Source organism: Rhineura floridana, chromosome 15, assembly GCF_030035675.1.
Source record: "Rhineura floridana isolate rRhiFlo1 chromosome 15, rRhiFlo1.hap2, whole genome shotgun sequence".
Lineage (NCBI taxonomy): Eukaryota > Metazoa > Chordata > Lepidosauria > Squamata > Rhineuridae > Rhineura > Rhineura floridana.
In genome coordinates, this window is record NC_084494.1 from 17,125,914 (window position 1) to 17,140,949 (window position 15,036).

The following is a 15,036-nucleotide window of genomic DNA, read 5'->3' on the forward strand; positions in this document are numbered from 1 at the left end:
GGATAAGTGACCCGTTTTTTTTTATACGGATTAACAGGCAAACATCCTCCTGTCTACATTCATCATTTTCTTATCTATACAGCTAAAGAGATTTGTCAAAGTAACAGCAATTGAGATAACCTAGGTGAGGTAAGACTTTCCTTTTTTTATTCACGGAACTAAGGGGGAAGAAAATATAAATAGCTTATCTTTTTTTTTATTGCAAAAAGCTGACATGGAAAATAGCACTTTAAAGATTACAACGGACGAGAGATTTCTGATTGGAAGAGATAAGAAATCTTTTTGATTTATGGCTGGGACTATTTTTCCTGATCTACTTTTTTTTTGATGAATCTGCTCATTCTCTCTGCTACTAGCTATTTCGACGCTGTGAACTAAAGCCGTTCTTACACTTCCAGGCAGATAAGAGATAAGGGCTGTCTAGCGTGTGACGTTAGTTTGTTGGAAAGATTAACTCCTTTGTAACTGGTTAAAGAAATAAGCTGCTCTTTGTTTGGGACATTGAAAATTGAAGGAGTTTTGTTCCTTTGGCTTTAAGAATGACAATTAAGAAGATCATGGATGCACAAGAAGGGACTTTATCTCTAGACATGTTTCAGAAAATAATGAATGGGATTAACTCAATAAAACAAGAACTGAGAAATAATAGACAAGCGTGGAGAATTGAATTTCACGAAATGAGACAGGAGCTGAAAGAAACTCAGGATTCTATGAGAAAGGAGAATACAGATAGATCTGGAAAACAAAAAAAGGATGAAAGAGAAATTAAAGGCAAGGTTCAAACTATGGAGATTGGCTTAATTATGGACATGAAAAAAGATTTGGATTCCCTGGCTGTGATGGATCCTGGAGACAAATATTACATTTTGGAATTCAGCGCTGTCCCTGAAGGAATTGAAGAGATTGGAGATAAAGATATTATCGGTTCAAAAAAATTCTTGGACTGGAAGGATTTGATGGAACTTGAAATGGAGAAAGTTAACAGAATTAATCCCTGTTTTGTGTCAATGGAAAAACCTTCAAGAGATGTACTAGTGTATCATGTGGAAAAGAGGAACAGAGATGCGGCTTTGCAACAATACTTCAGTGATACGTTTGGATTTGATGGCAAGAAAATATCTGTGATGGAGGAAATTCCTATCAGACTTTTATTATATGACTATGACAGCAAGATTTTTGGGTGCATAAAGATGGAAGATGGAAGATGGACCCAATATGGATAATGACAGAAGAGCGATTTAAAATTACTGGACTTTGTAGATTTGATGAGTTGGATTAATTGGCATGTTTATTTAGAAAAAAAAATTGATTGACATATATCTCAAGGATTGGAAACTTCTCTTTGACTTTTTGTGGAAGATTAAAATGATATGATGTTAATGAGATTTGAAACCAACTAAGATAACCGTTGGAGGAAGGTGATTTTATAATCTATTAAGAGATAGGTTTGTTATATATTATAGATTTATAGCTGAACTATGACAAATCGGAAGTCAATATTCTTTCTTTTTTATCTATATATATATATTTCTTTTTGTATTGTACTAGTTATTGATTTGTGTTGTTTTCTTTTTGTATTGTTTTGGTTTTGAAAATTGGAATAAAAATTAATTGGAAAAAAAAAGAAAGAACTGATTGTTTACAGGGCTCTAGCAGTGAAATTGGTAATTGCTTCACATTGGAAAACTGCTTATGACCTCTCCTTGGAACACTGGTTTAATTGTCTTGGGAACGTAACTATAATGGCAAAAATCACTCACAAACTGAAACTCAGAAAAAGACAAGGAGACCCGGACTCATTTGATCTGGTTTGGTCTGCATTTAGTGATTACCCGTGACAGGACATATTTGCATACCGTTCGTCTTCCGACTGGCAAATCTGGACACACCAGGGGTGTAGACATCTGGGTTCTTGGGGAGGTCTTAGACCCCTTACTTCTTTGGAAGCAGGGTCCCAGAAGGGTCCCTGTGTCTCCAGCAACCTACAAGCCAATCAGCATGAAAGGGAGCATGTTAGCCACTGAGAAGAATCTTCTATCATGCTTCTTTGTCCTTTCGTGCTGATTGGAACCAATCAGAATGACAGGAGGGTGAGTCAGCCACTGAGAATACTCTTTTCGGTAGCTAACACTCTCCCCTTTCATGCTTATTGGTTCCTAGGGATGTCTATTGTGGGAGAAGGCATTAACAAGGATGTCATTCTCACCCTGCAGCAAAAAAAAAAGGGGGTTGTGGCAGCTGTGACTAACATGAAGGGACCCTGCACTTCTGAATGTGCCACTACCCCACTGGGACACACTTGTGAGAATGCTAGCATCTTGAGATGATGCCAGGCTGAATTGGACACTTCCTTCCCCCCCAAGTAGCATTTTGGATTCCTTACATACAGTATACGTTCAGCTCTTTAGCATATGCCCCCAGTGCCTTGTTCTACTTTCATTTGTTTTTGACTGCATTTCTTTGTGGTTTCCCTCGGTATATGAATGTACTTCAAGAGATATCTGTAATGGAAGGAGAAAAAAGTGAAATCGATAACATTTGTACAAGAAAACTTGTATTATAGGATAAGAAGTGGCTAGTAAAAATGTGCACCCCTAGTCAACAATGCCTACAAAAATGTGTATATTAGGAGAAATTTGCACTAAAAATGCTGGAGAATTTTCATGAGTTTTTTTAAATTGCAAATTGCTGCAGAAATGTGGAGCACTCAATTTAAGACTGGAAAGATGAGAAACGGAGAGAACCAAAATGGCCAGATCTTTCTATCCCGGATCCCAAGCCGCTTTTTGCAATTGACTTCCCTCAGCAGGCTCTCTCAGTCTGGCGGCTAGATCCTTCCAAAGTCCACTCCGGCCCAGAAGCAGCAGCTCTCGCTCCAGGCCCTGGTTTCCCACCAGCCGTGTGGGTAGGTGCTTCCTCCACCCTGCGGTAGAGTCAGCCTTAGATCTCCTGCTAAGGCTGCTCTGAGCTGCTTTGAGAAAGCAAATACTGTCGCAGGCGGAGGGAGGAGGAGGAGGAAGAAGAAGAGCAGCAGGAGGGGGGTGTGACTCAAAAGAACAAACTTCTGCTTCGCTGGAGAAAGAGTTGAGGAAGCCTTGAGAATCTTGTGCTGCCACTGTGACCTTCGATCGCGCGCACACCCCACTCTCCCCTGCCTGGCTCAGCCTTACAGGGCAGGGACCCCACCTGGACAGGTAACACGACGCGCTGTTGCGACTTGGCTGTTTCTTGGCGCAGGGTTTGGGCACGAGGCTCAAAAGTCCAACCTCTGCTGCAGCATATGGGAAAGCTGGAGCGGGAGGCGAGAGAATACACGGTGGAGTTGGCTTGCCTCTTGAGTTTCTGCCTGGCTCCGGTCTGCCAGATCCTGTTCAGCCCGGGCATACCTGTTTGGGGAGTGCCTTGGGAAGAAAGGTGGATGGCTGTGGGGTGATGGCAGTTTACACGAGCTGGTTACCTGAGAGCTGTGCGCTGTGCCCGGCTGCAATCAAGTCATTTTATGCCCTGGATTTAATAGTCTTAAGGGGGCAGGAGGGCCCTCTGGACTTTGGAGTTAACTTCAAAATGTGGCGAGCTACCTTGCTGCCTTAGGGCCCCCTCTTGCTCCTTTTGTTGTGGCAGGGCTCTGGATGCCTGCCCCTGAAGTCCTTTCCTGATGGCACCCCTGTGTTTTTCTCCTAATCTGACTTCACTGCCTCCGCTGGAGGTCAGCAGCTGGCCTCCTTACACAGCAGGGCAGGCTTCCAGAGGCTGGAGCCCCACATCAGAGCCACCCCCTTTACATGGAACGGCTGAAAGTGTCAGTGGGAATGCAAAATAATGATTGGTTTGCATACCCACTGAGTGGGGTCTCCCAAGGGGCCCCATAGCACCTCTCCCCAGAGCCGGGGGTACTGTCAGGGTAGCACTGAGAGTCAGACGTGCAGCGCCCCACTCAAGCAGAAGGAGCAGGGAAGGCCCCCGGCAGGGCTGGCGTGCTACATTTCGAAGCTGGTGGACAGGCTGTAGGCTGTAGCTCCGTGGTAGAGCATCTGCCTTGCATGCAGAAGGTCCCAGGTTCAATGCCCAGCATCTCCAGGCAGGGTTGGGAGACGCTTCCTACCTGAAGCCTTGGAGAGTTGCTGCCAGTCAGTGGAGACAGTACTGAGCTAACTGGACCAATGGTCTGACTTGGGATAAGGCAACTTTCTATGTAACCATTTTGAAGTAATGCACATGACATTCTAATGCTCCCCACACCCCCACCCATGAGACCATTAAGTCTAGAATCTGAAATTACCCGACTGCCCCAGAGGTGGCATGGCTATAACATGAATAAAAGTAGCAAGGGCAATAGATTCGCAGTCGGTAGCCTGTCCACCCCTTTTCTCGCTGGATCCCTGGGCTTTTACCAACTGCTCACCTGCAGACAGAAATAGGAATGGGAGAGAGAAGATCGTTCTGTTTGCATTTCCATTTGGTTCATACTTCTGGAATCAATAGGTGAACCGGAATCACAGCTGTCCTTTGACATTCATCCTTATTCTGAATTTTGTAATGCAGTTCTCCAACTCAAAAGTGTGCACAACAGTGCATGGATTAGTGAAAATCATGTCTGACTGTGCTCTGCATCAGGGAACAGTGGCTTGCAAAAATGCTTGTTAGGCAAACCTGTGTACAAAAATGCTGATATGAAGAGAGATAGGCATGGGAATACATACGGATTTTCACTCAGAATTTTAATAGAAACATTGCAAATGGATGGAGGAATCTGGTGAACTGAAGTTAAGGCTGGTCAGATGAGAAACCATAAGTGACAGATCTACCCATCCCTAGGAAGGAATCAAACATGGGGGGGGGTCTTGCTCATCATTGCCCTTCTGGAACAAGTTGCTCCTGTGGAATTTCTGCCTGTCACAGAGCTAGTAAAAGCTGAGCTCACGTTTGGGACTGCTCCAGACTAGCCAGATGTAAAGCAAGCAGCTCAGTGCCACTACAGAAAGGGGTGTTTTGGGTGGGTGCCTCTTAATGCTGAAAGGGTGAGAACAGTTCAAAATCCACTTTTTTCTTTCTTTTTCCCTACCTTTGGCACGTGTGTTTCTTTTCTGGTTTTGTAGGATTTACTTGAGCTGGGTTTGGAAGTGTGTGTGTGTGTGTGTGTATATATATATATATATACATACACACACACACATATACTATATAATATTTTTCTAAGCATCACACTACATGCCTGCGCAGAAGGGTTCATGCGTAGTGGGACACTGCAAGGTGGGGTGGCAGTGGTGATGGTGCCACCACTTGCTCGAGGCACACAGCAGTGGCGGCGGGTGAGTGGCCTGGTGCTGGTGGCGGTGGCACACAAGTTGCCCGGTGGTGATGGAGGTGCCCGCCGTGAGCAGGTGAGTGAGCGAATTGGGCAGCAGTGAAGGCAAGCAAGGCGCCTGGCTGTGGCTGGCCCTAGCCCTCGGTGGGTCGGTGGGTTGGGGTGTGTGGGGGAGGGAGGGGGACTTGTGGAGGAAGTGGGGAAGGAGACCCATGGGGGAGTGGGGAGGGAGGGGACCTTTGGGGGAGGGAGGGGGGAGCACTGGCAACCCATGAGGGAGGAAGGTGGAGCACTGGTGAACTGTGGGGGGGGGGACAGGGAGAGCTGGCAACCCGTGGGGGGATGCACTAGCAACTGTCAGTGGGGTTGGCAAGCGAAGCAAGCAGGGGCAAAGCCCCTAGTATATAAATATTAGCTCTCTATTTTGCACAAAACTATTAAAGGTACAGTAATTCTATTCCTCTCTAAACATTGGGTTAGCACTCTGGCAGCAGAATATGAAGCTGCCCCTTCTCTATCTAAGTACCTTAATGGGGTAGCAGAACTACTGTAACCCTTTCCCAAAGAGAAGCTTACCTTCTGCTGCCTACAGCAGCTTGTTGAGGTAGATAGAAGCATTTATTTACTTACAAATTATGCACCTGCTTTGCCAGCTTCCGTGAGCTGTTAAAAATGGCAGCTTAGCATCCTACCCCAGAGATGGTTACATTTCAGAGTCTAAAGAAGTAGACAGACGAAGGGAAAAACACTGGAGCCTAGTAGGACTGGGTCCCTCCTCTGCTGGTTAGCTGAAATTTGGAGGGACGTGTGCTCACTTGCAACTTGACAGAATGACAGCTACTGCTCGTTTTTGGAAGCAATGCTCTCCTTTTAATATTTCCTTGTTTCATTTCCTGTTTTGATAGCCTCAAAAAGTAAATAGAGGCACCCATAACTTGCAGCACCTCCAGTTAAAATTTACCTCTGCTCATTAATCAACTAAAAATTTAACTTGATTAATCTACTGATTAATCCTTAACTTGCAATCCCTCCAATTAAAAATTGGCCCCTACCCATTAATCAACTAAAGTTTTAAGTTGATTAACCTATGGATGAATCCAATTAACATTGGCAACCCTTGAGTTTAATAGCCTGAGTTCAGTTGTGTGCTATGTGTATGTAAACATACATGGCTGAGGGTGTTTTCTGTTTGTCTAAGGTGTGCCTGTGTGTCCAACAGGTGGAGTCTGTAAGTGCTTTCAGTGTGTCACAGAGGTATTTACAAATGTTTCATCTCCTTTTCTGTCTGGTTGTTTTTGTTTCTGCTGTGCTCTTAAGTACTGTGTACTTTCTATAGTGCACCCACGGCTGTGGCTGAGGCACCTTTCTGTGTTTCCAGTGGAGACAGAAAGAGAACCACAACCTGAACATCTTTGGGACTGTGGTGAGACCTCAGTCATTATGCTGGTTCCTTGTTTGAGGATGAGGCGTGCTTGTTTGTGTCTGTAAATAACCTAATTATGGGTAAACAGGACAGGTACTTAAGTAAAACACGGGTCCTTGAGTTTGCTTCATTCACTTTCCTTATGGTGCTAGTCAAGGCATGTTCATGGGACCCTGATTGTTGGGGCTAATGTTTGCTGATTGTTTGGGGTGAACACTTAACTGAATTGCAACATTTGGACTGCAACTCTTAAGGCTTGCTCAGATGCTTTATAAATCTAAAAGCATGGATGTACCCGGGAGTCATCCCCCCCCCGGACAGTAATGACTTATTATACTTCATTCACTGAGTTTGGAGCATTAATCTTAACTATCTCGTGCCACAACTCTACACAGTGGCCAGCATGGACAAGCAGCAGCCAACGCCAGGAGTGTAGCTGTGTGTGTGTGTGTCTTAGATCCTTTACGTTTTTGGAAGCAGGGTCCCAGTAGGGTCCCTATGTGTTCAGCCTCCTACGAGCCAATTAGGATGAAAGGGGAGTGCATTAGCCACCGTCTTCTAACATGCTCTCTGTCCTTTCCTGCTGATTAGAGCCAACCAGAGTGAAAGGAGGTGAGTCAACTGAGAAGACTCTTCTCAGTAGCTAACACTCTCCTTTTTCATGCTTACTGGTTCCTAGGCATTAGTGAGGATCTCATTTTCAACCCTGCAGCAAAAAAAAGTCGGGTGGGAGCTTGGCTATGACTAACATGAAGGGATCCTGCACTTCTGAATTTGCCACTGCGCTGCTGGCCAGCACCTATGGAGCTGGGAAGGGCCCCACTGCACATCAGCGACAACAAAAATCTCTGACAAGCTCTGCCGTGTTTGGCCTTGTGCGCACGCTCAGACATGCACACAAAGCGGAGAGAGCCAGCCAGTACACAAAGCAGGAGTGGTGAGGGTGGTGTCACTATCTGGGAAGGAGGGAGGAGTGCACAATCCACCAGTTTTTAGTTTCTGGTATTGCTCTCAAGAAAATCACCGTCCCTTTTTTTCTTTTGCCTTGGGGGGAGTGCAGAAATGCCTCTCAACAATGTTCCTACTGTGCACTAGAATGAGGAAGATAGATAGGAAGCAGACTTATGCCAAGTCAGGCTACTGGGTTAGTTTATTGCCTGCACTGATTGGCAGTGGCTCTCCGTTCCTGGCTCTGCTTGTGGGTGCTGGGGACTGAACCTCAGACCTGTTGCCTGCAGAGCAGATGCTCTATTGCTGAGCTACGGCCTTTCCCCAACAGGGACGCAGGCAGATGTCTGATGCCAAGTCGGACCCTCAGTCCATCTAGCTCAGTGTTGCTTTCACCCCAGGGTTAACCTCCATGGCCCCCTCCAGATGTTGTTGGATTACAACTCCCATGAGCCTCAGCCAGCGGAGCCAGTGGTCAGGGATGATGGAAGTTGCAATCCAGCAAACATCTGAAGGGCACCATGTTGGCTAGCCCTGGATTATGCTGACTGGCAGCATCTTTCCAGGGTCAGGCAAGGAGTCTTTCCCAGTTCTACTCGGGGATGCTGAAGATTGGATATTTTGCCTGCAAAGCATGTGTTGTGCGGATGAGCTGCAGCTTTCCCCCATAAAATGCCTGCAAGATGTTGATGTTGAAAGTTGCCTGAAACCAAGTCAGACCGCTGGTCCATCCAGCTCAAGAGATAACTTCTGTGTTGAGTGGCAGCGGCTTTCCAGCATTTCAGCCTTCCCCAGCCCAACCTACCTATGCCAGGGATTGAACCTGGGAACCTTTGCATGCAAAGCATGTACTCTAGCCCTGAGCGGCAGCCCTTCCTTATGAAGTACTTGTTTGGGGGATTTCAGCTTCCTCCCCAGAGATGTTAGAAGTTAAATCTCTGCATGGGGGGCAGGCACATCTTGCACACTCATGTAAATGCAAGGGCATGAATGCTGAAGCACCATCTCGTGCTTATCGTAGCGATTCATGTAATGCTGCTTTTGAGTTCCTTTTGAACTGGTAAATATACCATAGTATGTAGAACAATTGTGTCTTTCTGGTGCAACACCTTTTTGCAAATAGCTTGACAAGTTCCAGGCTGTGGCTAAGTTAGTTCTTTCTTGGCTGCCTAAGCAGAAAAATGTTGCCTTTAATCTCCTGCGTAAGTGCCTATTTAGATATGAAGTGTTGCTTTAATGTGTTTGAGTTGCTTTTTTTAATGTTTTGCAAATATAAGAAAAAGAAAAGAAACATGTTTGAGTTGCAGCAATATGTACAACCATATCCAGGGTGAGATTTGAAGTTGACTTTTGTCTCTCAGCCTTTCCCAACCAGTGTGCCTCCAGATGCTGTTGGACCACAACTCCCATCTTTCCTGACCATTGGCAATGCTGGCTGAGGCTGATGGGAGTTGTGGTCCAACAACATTTGGAGGCACACTGGTTGGGAAAGGCTGCTCTAACCACTTATCTGGGCATAAGCCCTATTGAGCTCAGTGGGACATGCACAGGACTGGAATGTGTACAGCCTATTAAAGGCTCTTGAGTTTTTGCAAAAGGAAACTCTTTTGAGTTGTTGTGGTGTTGGGGTTAGAGTGTTGGTCTAGGACAGCCTTTCCCAACCAGTGTGCCTCCAGATGTTGTTGGACCACAACTCCCATTTTTCCTGACCATTGGCAATGCTGGCTGAGGCTGATGGGAGTTGTGGTTCAACAACATCTGGAGGCACACTGGTTGGGAAAGGCTGGTCTAGGAGCTGGAAGGCCAGGGTTTGAATCCCCACTGGGCCATGAAGCACACTGGGTGACCTTGGGCCGTTTACCGTCTCTCTCTGCCTGACCTACCCTACAAGATTGTTGTGAGGATAAAATGGGGAGGGGAGAAAGTGTATGCCACCATGAGCTCTGTGGGAGGAAAGGTGGGATATATATATAGTAATACATACATTCAAAACGGTCTGTTTCCTAACCCAATTGCTTGAGAAGCCAGTGCAGGATAACAGATTGCAAAGTAAATTAATGCAATGGATGGGTGTTAAGAGGAAGGGGGTGGGCGATGTGCAACAGGGGTGACTGGGGAAGCACAGGTGCAAGTAACAGGTGTGTTTCCAAGTACAAAACAACAGCCCTACATTTGCCTGGGAAAGTAGGCTAGTTTTGCAGCTGCAGCATTTTCTCTGCTGCCTGCTGACACCAGTTTCCCAACCTCAGGGCCCCTCCTGATGGCCTGTCTATTAAGCCTTCATCTTGATCTTCTTGCATAAAAATTGCATGGAGGTCAGCTGACATTTGGTCTTTATTGAGCATTTCTTCTGGTTTGTTAGGGCAGCTATATGACAATGAGCATTCATCCTCATTTGCTTGATCCTGGTAGTCAATCATTTATGCCACACTTTTCAATACATTCCCATCACTTTCCAAACTGTAAAAATACAATTTTAAAAAAAGTAGATTTGTTGCATGAGGGCTGCACATAGGACAAGGAAGACATTTATTTTTGTTCACATTTTAATAAGGAACTACCTAATTCACACATTTCGAACCAATACATAAACTGAAATGCAATTACTTTTTCAAAGCTGTTTCTCTGAACTTTGCAGTGCAGTTCTCCAAACAAGGTGTAAAAAAATACAAATATTAGGAGGAGGTTTGCATATAAATGCGTACATTCATTAAAATAACAGACAAAATGCATTATATTAGGGAAAGGTGCTTGCACAACTCTATATATGAGGCGTGCCTGGCGCCAACACTGTTATCTTTTCGGCGCCAGGTCAAGACTTTCCTCTTCTCCCAGGCATTTTAGCACGCGTTTTTAAATTACTTTTTAAAAATGTGTTTTTAAATTTGTATATTTGTTTTTAATGTTTTTAATTGTTGCAAACCGCCCAGAGAGCTTCTGCTATGGGGCGGTATACAAATGCAATAGATACATAAATAAAATAAATAATAATAAATAATATATTAATCAATATGGCATACAAATATGTTAGGAGCAATGCACACTAGAATGCTGACAAATTTTCTAGAGGATTTCTTTTAAAAAATGGCAAATTGTGGAAGAAATGTGGAGAATTGGATTTAGGATTAGAAAAATGAGAAATGGAGAGAAGCCAACAATGGCAGATTCATCCATCCCTAGCTACAGAGCTTTTTAATCCACTTTAAAGGTGCAGACCTAAAGTTCCAGGACGCACTGAAATCTGTCCCTCAAAATGCTACCAGTCTGGAGGTGCTCTCAGTTGCTTCTCCCCACTATTGACTAGCTGGGTGCTTTCAGCCTCGCCACTGGAGATCTCTAGTGGCTGTGGTGGCAGCATTGTGGCAAGGTGAGAAGCGAGCTTGCAGGCCAGCCAGCAGATGCAAAGGTGTATCAAAGTGGCCACCCTGCGTGTCCAAGGCCCACAGAACCTTGGGCTTCATTGCTTTCATCAGCTGGGCAAGGATTAAGGTGTAAAAGCCTTGAGGTCTGTCCACCTGCAGTTTTAAACAAATATCTTTTAATGAGCAAAATGCATGCATTATGATGTCATAATATATATACCAACCAACCAATCAATAACAACCCCTGCCCTCAGGTTTGCAATCTAAAAAGACATGTCACAAAAGGATAATGGAATAGGCAGGGAGGAGGAAAGAAACAAACTCAAGTTTCACGTTCTGAGCTGAAAGTTGTTCTAATGAAACAGCTGGGGTGGAACAGTTAGGGAGAGGAGGCACCCAAAGTTGCTGGTCTCTCAGCTGTGCCAGCGGAGTGGCCCTGCGTTCCTTCTGTTCTCTGCTGCAGCCTGATGGAATGGTTGGTGTAGGTGTTGGTTGAATAAAACATTAGTGCAGAGAGATGCATGCATGCAGCAGTGATCCGGATGGAGTGGGGAGGACAAGTTGAGATCTGCTGAAGGGAAGGGGGAGGTTAAAGGAGTGAAGGGCTGGACTCCTTTGCCAGGTGGTTCAGGATGGAGCCTGCAAAACACCTTAAGAGCCTTCAAGCTGCCTGTGGGACATTTGGTTCCACAGAGAGTCCGGGAGTAGGATGGGGAAATTCCTTCTCCCCGTTACAAGATCCGAACAGGGTGGTTTGTAACAGATGCTATTGGAGGTCGCTGATTTATAGGGTCGTCCATAAGTCATAATCGACTTGAAGGCATGTAACAACAAAAGTCCCAGATGAATGAGTGCCTCAGGGTGGAAAGGAGGCTGGCACTGGGTCAGACAGAGCTGAATGCTGCATTTCTGGGAGAGTGCTGGGCAAATCCCGGACTGGATTTCAGGGCTGGAGCATAGCCCTGTTCTTTCCAGAGCTCTCTGTGCCTTCATGCTGGCGTTTGGCATTGGCACAGTGCCTTGTTCTTTGGCAGTGCACTCCTCCAGGCATCCTTAAAACATGATGCAGGGAGGCGGGGAGATGTGATTTCGTGCCTGCCTGCTTTTCTTAGGGGTGAGGCACATCCTCTTCCACAATTTACAATTATGCAAAGTAAGACATGTACACGATTGCAAATGACTTTATTCTGCATGACTGTTTGTATGCTTTTCTTCTGCCCAGAAGTATTGCCAATTTGGTATTTGCTGGGGAGAAATACAGAAATATGGAAATATGCCATACATATAAAGCACGTGTGCACCTATCCCCAAGAATCCAGGGAACTGTAGTTTATGCCACACAGAGCTAAAATCCCCAGCAATCTTAACAAACTACAGTTCCCAGGATTCTTTGGGGGGGGACTGGAAAATGTTCTTTAAATTTATAGTATATAGGCTGGTGTGTTGTAGAACCATAGAACAGTAGTTGGAAGGGACATATAATGCTATCAAGTCCAACCCCCCTGCACAATACAGGAATCCAACTTACTCGACAGGTGACTGTCCAGCTGCCTCTTGAACGCCTCCAGTGTTGGAGAGCCCACCTCCTCCCTAGCAGGTCTGTGGAGTCGGAGTCAGAGTTGTGGAGTCGGAGTCGGAAGCAATTTTGGGTGGAGTCGGAGTCGGAAGCAATTTTGGGTGGAGTCGGAGTCGGAAGCAATTTTGGGTGGAGTCGGAGTCGGAAGCAATTTTGGGTGGAGTCGGAGTTGGTAGAAATGTACTGACTCCGACTTCAAAATAAAATTAATATTTTAATATTAATATTAATTTATTAATATTAATACATTAATATACATTTGCCATTTATGAAGGAGTCGGAGTTGGAGTCGGACAGTAGAAAAATAGAGGAGTCAGAGTCGGAGGTTTGACATACCAACTCCACAGCCCTGCTATCTAGGTCATTGCTTCCATTCTTGTAGCGCTCTAACCATTAGGACGTTTTTTCTTATGTTAAGCCGAAATCTGGCTTCTTGTCACTTGAGCCCATTATTCTATGTCCTGCTCTCTGGGATGATCCAGAAGAGATCCCGGTCTTCCTCTGTGTGACAGCCTTTCAAGTACTTGACCAGTGCTATCATACCTCCCCTCAGTCTTCTCTTTTGGCTCTGTAAGCAGCCTTGTTTGCACAAGAAGGAGGTGGAAGAGAAGTGGCCAACTTTGCTTCTGAATTGGTTCTCAGTGGTTTCTGTTTAAAAGGGCAGAGGTTGAGGCCTCTTTCATCCACCTCAAGAATTTTCAAGCACTGTCACTCTCACTTCCTTGACAGATTGGAGCTTGTCCAGGTGAGGGTAGCCACGCTGGTAAACATAGGAGACTTAGACATAGGCTTTATTAAAGCAAAACAATGGCACCAAGAACACAAAAGCAAACTCCAAAACATTAACATGTGTAACTGCAAGACCGTTACGGACCCGTTCCCCTCCCAAAGCTATGTGCGAAGGAGTATTATTTAATGAAAATTTAAAAAAATTAGGAGAAGCTTCCTACTGGTAAAACCTGTTGAACAGTGGAACGTACTGTCTTACGGGATGGTGTGCTCTCTTCTTTGGTGGAGATATTTAAGTGGAGGCTGTACAGCCACCTGTCAGGGATGCTGTGTTTGCAAAATTGCTGCACTGAGCAGCGGGTTGGACTGGATGACCTCAAGGATCTCTCCCAATATAGTTCTAGTTTTTTATCCTAATAATTTTAGGATGGCAGCAGTAGTGATGTCACTCTGTCTCTTGGCCCAGTCTAGATGCAGGTCAAGACGATGCTTGTGTCAAGTTGTCACTGTTACTATCATCATCATTGTTATTGTACTTTAAAACACTTCTATATCACTTAATATTTGAGAATGTCAAAGGTGCTTACAAAAAGAGAGAATCATATGATGGATAATAGAACAGCATAAAGCAACGCTATGAAATACTATACAGTTTCCAATCACCACAGTGGCCTAGCAAATACACTAGCCAATATCAGGGGTTGTTTGGGTGAACAGGGAGGTCTTCCGCATATGCTGAAAATAGAAGCAGACAGTGCATGCTGTTCCACATGGCAAGGATCATGGCGATAGTTCATTCTTGGTTTTCCAAGTAAAGATGTGAAGTCCTGGAAGAAAAATGGAAACATTCAGAAAAAAAGTTTTTTCTCTTGATTTTTTTCTGCAAAATTGGAACAAAATGAAGAAAAAAAGTGTTTTTTTAATTTTTTTTCCTGTTTCCCCCCCATACCTTCACATCTCTGTTCCCAAGCATGAAGTGTCAAGATTTTTCACCTGTTTCTCAGGGTCTCCAGGGGAAGAAGCTCCATCTTTGGTGGAGGAGGGTAGCTAGAAGCACAGTAACAGATTGTTTCCTCTTTGGCTTGAGAGCATTTTCTAGTGTTGTGTAGTGGTTAGAGTGTTGGGCTCGGCCCAGGTTCAAACCCCTGTTTACCCATGAAGCTCAGTGGATGAATGACTTTGAGCCAGTCACTCTCTCAACCTACCCTGCCTCACAGGGTTGTTGGGAAGATAAAGTAAGGGAAGGGAAACAACTTTGCATTCTGCCTTGAACACTTTGGAAGTGTAATAGAAAAATGTAGGGTTATATTTAATGAAGGCTTACTCAGAGTGGACCCATTTAAATAAATGGACCTAACTTAGTGATGCTCACTAATTTCAGTGGCTACAACCTGTAATAAATAAGTATAAGTTCCACCCCTTACTAATCAGGCTCTGCCCCTGAGCAGTTAGACACAACCAGGTTCTTGTTCCTTGAACCATCAAGTGTTGTCCTTCGCCCTATACTTCTAGGCTCCGCCCTACCTCTAACAGGCCCCACCCACTAGCTCTGTGGCTCTCTAGTCTACCCCGCCTCCATCTGAAAGAGGTTTTGCGGAAGTTCTAGGCAATGGAAAAAGCAACCGAGCCTGGCTTCTTTTCTGTCGAGCAAGTCTGTTGCCTCATCCTGCAAATCATGATCTTTCTGGCTGTT

The 15,036-nt window shown here is 45.0% G+C and overlaps 1 protein-coding gene across 2 annotated transcripts in view; it reads left to right on the plus strand.

Annotated features, from left to right (window-relative positions):
* Nucleotides 1-2,906: 2,906 nt before the first annotated feature.
* Nucleotides 2,907-15,036, plus strand: part of SYTL1 (synaptotagmin like 1) — a 48,505-nt gene continuing 36,375 nt past the window's right edge. For both annotated transcript variants that reach the window (XM_061597660.1, XM_061597661.1), the window contains exon 1: nt 2,907-3,194. The gene's annotated coding sequence lies outside the window, so the exon portion shown is untranslated. The remainder of the gene's footprint in view (nt 3,195-15,036) is intronic.